This window comes from Daucus carota, chromosome 5 (genome assembly GCF_001625215.2).
Source record: "Daucus carota subsp. sativus chromosome 5, DH1 v3.0, whole genome shotgun sequence".
In the NCBI taxonomy this organism is placed as follows: domain Eukaryota; kingdom Viridiplantae; phylum Streptophyta; class Magnoliopsida; order Apiales; family Apiaceae; genus Daucus; species Daucus carota.
The window spans coordinates 18,885,536-18,892,651 of record NC_030385.2 but is presented as its reverse complement, the minus strand read 5'-3'; the positions used below and the strand labels follow the sequence as shown (position 1 = coordinate 18,892,651).

General features: G+C 31.3%; 1 long non-coding RNA gene across 2 annotated transcripts; it reads left to right on the top strand.

Moving 5' to 3' along the window:
• The first annotated feature begins 4,613 nt into the window (after positions 1–4,613).
• LOC108221920 (uncharacterized) lies at positions 4,614–5,871 on the top strand. 2 transcript variants are annotated; one of them, XR_010291931.1, is made up of 3 exons: positions 4,652–4,877; positions 5,008–5,164; positions 5,244–5,871. It is a non-coding gene; the product is annotated as an uncharacterized LOC108221920 (long non-coding RNA). The 2 variants fall into 2 exon arrangements; XR_010291930.1 differs by lacking the exon at positions 5,008–5,164 and having other exon boundaries at positions 4,614–4,877.
• Positions 5,872–7,116: the final 1,245 nt, after the last annotated feature.

The window sequence follows — 7,116 nt, the reverse complement described above, 5'->3', positions numbered from 1 at the left end:
TTTCCAAGAAATTCTTTGTCTCGTTAATAATCTCAATATTGGTTCCAAATAGCAGTATAATCCACACACAAGCACAACACAATATGTTCATTTCCTTTAACCTTATAGTAGACACACTTGTCATTATCATTAACTATAAAATCAAAAGTCAAAACAGTGTCATCAAACTTCTTGTGCCAATCTCTAGGTGCTTGTTTCAAGCCATAGATGGATTTGACTAACTTACATATTTTCCTCTCATTGCCAGATGCAACATCCCTCTGGCTGATCCATATAAATCTCTTCTTCAAGATCACCATGTAGAAAAGTTGTCTTTACATCTATTTGATGGATGATAAGACCATGTACGGAAGCCAATGCTACAAGCATTCGGATTGTTGTCAATCTTGCAACAGGAGAGTCTATATCAAAGTAGTCAATATCTTCTATTTGTCTAAAACCCTTAGCAACCAATCTAGCCTTATACTTATCAATTGAGCCATCTGGTTTCATCTTTTTTTTGAAGATCCACTTATATCCTATAGTAGAACACCCATGAGGGAGGTCAACTAACACACATGTTCCGTTAAAAAATTAAGTCAATTTCACTCTTCACAACGCCTTTCCATTGCCTAGACTCCGAAGAATCCGTAGCTTGTCGGAAAGCCAAAGATTTTTCCTCGATATTGTAAGTGATAAAATCACTTCCAAAGTCCTTAACTACCTTTGCACGCTCACTCCTTCTATGTTCCTTTACTTCATTAGGAGTAGAACTACTAGCAGGATCTACCCCCATATTTGTCATCTTTTCCACATGACCGGGAGTAGAAATAGATGTGTGAGTAGGATCCACATTAGAAGAACCTTGAGGTATACCAGTCTTCATAGGGAACACATCCTCAAAGAATGTTGCATCACGAAACTCAACTATCGTGTTTGATACTATACCATCTATGTCAGATTTTAATACTAAAAATCTCATAGCTGTAGTGGTTTCAGGATAGCCTAGAAAGATGCGATTTGGCCCTAGTTTCTTTCTCTTGTGTTTCGGGAAAAGTACCTTAGCCGCACCCCCCCACACGAAGATACTTTAAACTAGTTTTCTTGCCTTTCCATAATTCGAAAGGTGTCTTGTCCATATGTTTCAGAGGGACTCTATTCAGAATATGGCTAGCCGTATTCAGAGCCTCTCTCCACATGTACATAGGCAACCCCAAATTAATTAACATACTGTTAATCATATTTTTAAAATTTCTGTTCTTACATTCTGCAACCCCATTAGACTCAGGTTTATATGGTGGAGTCACCTCATAAATTATACCGTTGCTTTTGCAAAATTCATTAAAGGTGGTTCTCGTATATTCACCACCTCTATCAGATCTCAAACGTTTAAGTACTTTACCAGTTTTTGTTTCAACTTCAGTTTTAGATATAATGAATTTTTCAAGTGCTTCATCTTTATGTTTAAGCATATAAACATAACAATATCTACTACAATCATATATAAAGGTAATGAAATATCTACAGTGTTCCTTAGTCAACACACTACTAAATTCACATATGTCCGAGTGCACTATATCTAACAAGCCTGAATCCCAAACCACATTGTGAAAAGGTTTCCTTGTTTGTTTAGCTGTCACACATACTTGACATTTAGTTTTCTTATCAATGACATGCTTTGGAATTAACTCTAAGTTCATCATATTCTTTAGAGCATCAAAATTTAAATGACCAAGTCTAAAGTACCATAAATCAGATGATTCAACACGATTAACAGAAGGAACAACACTTTCATTAATAAAACTGCCCAAAACAGGCTGCACATTTATTAAAAACAAGCCGTCTGACAAGTAACCTTGCCAAAAAAATACACCAGTCTGAGTAATAACTATTTTATTACATTTCATCGAAAGATCAAAGCCATTTTTAAACTAAACAGCTTCTGTTAATAATGTTTCTACGAATCTCGAGAACATGATGCACTCTAGTCAGGGATAGAACACGCCCAAAAGCAAACTTCAGGTCCACGTTTTCGATTAAAAGAACTTGAGCAGCAATAGCATTCCCCATGGTCACTGTCATCTCATGAGTTTGTTGATAAGATACAGAGTAATATCAGCAAAAATATGAACATTAACTCCAATATTAATCAACCACTCATTAGACTAGATAAGTGGAAAGTATTTCAGGGTTGTAATTAACATACCCGTAATTGGTTTCAAAAGCAACAACTTCACCAACAACCATGTTAAGCACAGACCCACCAGTGGTTCCAAGCATAATATTTAGATATGCTTCTTCTCTGAAACCTCTATTCTTATATATATATATATATATATATATATATATATATATATATATAGAGAGAGAGAGAGAGAGAGAGAGAGAGAGAGAGAGAGTTTTACTCCAATAGAAACCTCCTTATCCTAGAAACTAAAAACCAAACTGAAATATCACTAAATCCTAAAGCAAATACCACTAAATTCTTAAACAACCCCATCTCCACCTCCATCTTCACCAAACCCACCTCCATCTTCACCACCTCCGTCGTCACCTTCTTCATAACCACTACCACCTCTATGCCGCCCCCCGCCCCCCCCCCCCCAACCACCACCTCCATCTCCACCTCCACCTCCATTATTTCTCTAACAACACAACCTCCACACCTCCATCTTCACCAACCCCATCTTAATTGATGCTTCAACCTCCTTCAATCCCGTTCATACTTCTTTCTCCACCTCGACTCAACTTCAAACGCGGAGCCGCGCACTATTCCGGCAACGCTCCAACCCCCCACCTCAAGCCGCCCAAACCTCCGCTACAATCATCCTTCCTCCATCTCCACCTTCACCTCCACCATCTCCACCACTATCACCACCATCTGAATCAAAAATATGAACAGATCTGGAGATTCTAAGCTGAAACATATCTGGAGATTAAGTTTTTACTAATTCATGCAACACAGATCACTAAATCCTAAAGAGAATATCACTAACTTGTATTGGTTTCTAGTTTTTATTTTAAAATTGGTTTCTATTTGATCATGAGCCTATATATATATATATAGAGAGAGAGAGAGAGTGTCTTGCTCCAATACAAACCAAATGGGTTAATAGGCAAAAATATTACTGAACTCATGGCCAACTTGCAATTGGGTCACTAAACTCAAATAGTTTGCAAACGGATCACAAAACTAGATTTAAATTGCAGTCAACTCACTGAACCAATAAAATGTTGCATTTAGGTCACTGCACCGTTAAGTATCAGTTTACTTTAACGGAATCCGTTAGATAAATAAAAAAAATTTGAAAAAAGTTATAAAATTTTGATTTTTTTAAAAAAATTTGAGAATTAAGAAAATCTAAAACTTTTGAAAAAACTTTCTAAAATATGTAATTTTTTGAAAAATATGAAAAAAAATGTAAAAATTTCGGAAACATTTTGAAAATTTAAAACTTCGATAAAATTTGGAAATTTGGAAAAAGTTTTGAATTTTTTTAATTTCAAAAATTTAGGTGTATTTTTTGAATTTCCAGATTTTTTTGATTTTAAAAAAAAAAACAAAATTTTTAGATATTTTTGGAAGATTTTACATTTTTTTCATATTTTTTAAAAAATTCATATTTTTAAAGTTTTTCAAAATTTTCAGATTTTTTTTAAGTTTTCAAAATTTTTAAGAAAATCAAAGTTTTTATATTTTTTCCAGAGTTTTTTTTTATTTTTTAACGGATTCTGTTAAAGTCAACCAATACTTAACGGCGCAGTGACCTAAATGCAAGTTTTTATTAGTTCAGTGAGTTGACTACAAATTAAATTTAGTTCTGTGACCCGTTTGCAAACTTTTTGAGTTCAGTGACCCGACTGCAAGTTGGCCATGAGTTCAGTTACCTTTTTGCCTATTAACCCCAAACCAAATTAGCCTAAAAACCAAAAACTAGTCTCTGGTCAATTTTTTTATCACTATTCTTAACTACAGAAATCACTAATTTGTACATAACATATCACTAATTTATATATAGCATATCTCGCGAATATAAATATATATATACACATATATGCAACGTATATGACCATCATCTTCACCTGAACCGTAATAATGGACCTCTTACCATTATTACCATACGTTTCCATGACTTGCCACCATTGTCTACCATCACCACTAGTCACATACATTTTCCATGATAACTTACCAAAACTAACGACTACTTACCACCATCATACAACTTCTCATGCGACTTCCTACCGCTAAGAACCTTCCTACGACTGAAATTGATCATCTATAAACAATTATGAATAGTTTAGGTAAGTAGATTATCTCAATTTTGATAATACAAATCGTTGTTATATATTGTATAAAAACAGTGATTAGTGCAGTATAAATTAGTGATACCCGTAATTATAAATAGTGATAGGGAAACTGGTTTTTAGTTTGTATCTAAGAGTTGGTTTGTATTTGATCACTTGCCTATATATATATATATATATATATATATATATGAGCTTCCAGAGAAAACCAAACTATCAAGAAAACCGAGGAAACTCTTATAGATCATTATAGACCATTGATTAATTCCAATTTTAATTGAATCTTTAATAAAAAAATATAATGGCATTTTTGTGAATATTATGATTAATGAGGACACTTATATTTCAAACAAAATCAATTAGTCGTCTGAATCTTGTTAATTATGGAAGCATCGTGATTTTAGAGATTTTAGGGTAGTGGATGCTATGATCTGAATCTCCTAATTAAGGTAACTGAATAAGATTTGATTAGCTGGTTAATTACAATACGTATGGAAGCTGTATATTTACACATCATTACAAATCGATAAAACTACTTTAGATCGAGGGAACAAATCCAGCCATGATGAAGAAGAATTTCGATGTCAATCACGGTAAGACCTTCTAATTTGTTGAGTTGCACATTCAAGAATGATATAGTCTTTTTATAGTAATCAGTGTGGCTATACTATTCTGTAATCATGGATGTGTTGTTAAATCAAATCAAAAATTGTTTGATTGCAGATCAAATTCATCTACTCAATCGTTGTAAAGAAGCAAACTTAATCATTCAATAAGGTTGAACATAACCTTATAAAATGATGTGGATGGTGATTGGAACGGGTTTTGAGAATTGGTTTTCGTATTCTTTAACCAAGATTTGTTAAGATGTTCTGTTGAGGTATTCATACTGTTTATATTCGATATGGTGTTCTATAAAGATTTTATTTTTAAGAGTTTTTGGGCTTGTTAAATTGCAGATCCATATGACGTTAATAGAGAGATAGACAGAGACTTCTGCATTCTCATATACCATTGACAATCACATGAAGATAATGTCAATCTTGATTGCTGGTAGTGTTAACTATAGAAAGATATATATGAAGATGTCAACCAAGTCATGTCACCATTTTAGTCTCAGAGGAATTCAATCAAAGTATTGGTTGATGCGGCCATCTTTCAAGAACATAATGCAATTGCGCTGGGTATCTTAGCTAGAAACTCAGACAGAGAGGTGATCTTTGCACGCACTGTTAGGCATTAGGGTATGGTTGGTCCAGATATGACTGAAGCCATGGCAATCAAGGAGGCTTTAAGTTGGTGTAAGGAGACTAATACAACTGACCAGGAGGTCATGATTGAATCTGATTGCCTGGTGATAGTCCTGGCAATACGAATTGCCTGGTGATAGTCCTGGCAATACGAAGCAGTGTTCCAATGTTCTGGCTAGCAGGGTGGCAATTGGCATGCCCATAGTTTAGCTAGAGCTTGGTATTCCTCACTATTCCATCCGTGGTGTTTGGTAGAGTTGATGTACCTCAGAAAGTTCTCAATTGTATTATGAACGATTCTCTTTGCGTTAAAAAAAAAAACGATCTAGTTTGTCCACTTTCTCTTGCAGCTTTTTAGGAAATAATTTTAAATAATTTAATATAAATTCTACATTTCTATTAATATATAAAATATGGTTAAATAATTTTTATTTAAGAATTTAAATTTTTGTATTAACATGTATTTTATTTAGATTCTATTCGATGATCTTTATTTAGCTATACACTTGGAGAGAATCTATTATTAAAATATTAATAAATTGAATAAAATCTTAGATTGAGATAAATAACTAATTATTTGTCGAATTTTAATTTATATTAAGTTGTTTTATTTGTCCTACCAAGTAGACATTCCCACAAAGACAATTAAAGAATTATTAATAAAAAACTTATTAGAATTTTAAAGTTGAGAATCTTAAAAATAATAATTAAAAGAATAATAATATTATAGAATATATTTAAAAATATTTTTAAGAATCTCAATTTCTATCATATAATATATAATTTAAATAAATATTGAGATTTTAGTAAGTGTTCATTTATATATAATAATATCTGTGTTTTATTTAACTAATTTAAATAAAATATTGAGATTCTAGTAAATGTTCACTTATATATTGAGATTCTAGTAAGTGTTCACTTATATATTATATAATTTAAATAAATATTGAGATTCTAGTAAGTGTTCACTTATATATTATATAATTTAAATAAATATTGAGATTCTAGTAAGTGTTCACTTATATATATTGAGATTCTAGTAAGTGTTCACTTATATATTATATAATTTAAATAAATATTGAGATTCTAGTAAGTGTTTTTTTTCTTCAGGATTCTAGTAAGTGTTCACCTATATAATATCTGTGTTTTATTAACTAATTTAAGTGTTCACTAATTTAAATATTGAGATTTTTCATACCGAAATCAATAAATTTTATTGCATATTTATTGAAAAAAGAAAGACTTCATTATATGTGATTACTCCCTTTAATTACTGTTTATTATAATTATCCTAAGCATTTTAATATAAATTTTACATTCTATTGTAATTTAAATATAGTTGAGTAATTTTTATTCTGAAAATTTAAATTCTTTCTAATGTATTTTATTAAGATTCTATTCAATAATCTTTACTTAACTATATACTTGAGAGAATCTTATTGTTAAAATTTTATTGAATTGAATAAAAATTTAAATTGAGATAAATAACTAATTTTTGTTAGAAGCTTAAATTAAATAATTTTTATATGTCCAACCAAATAGACATTCATAAAAAAATAATTAAAGAATTCCAAATAGAAAA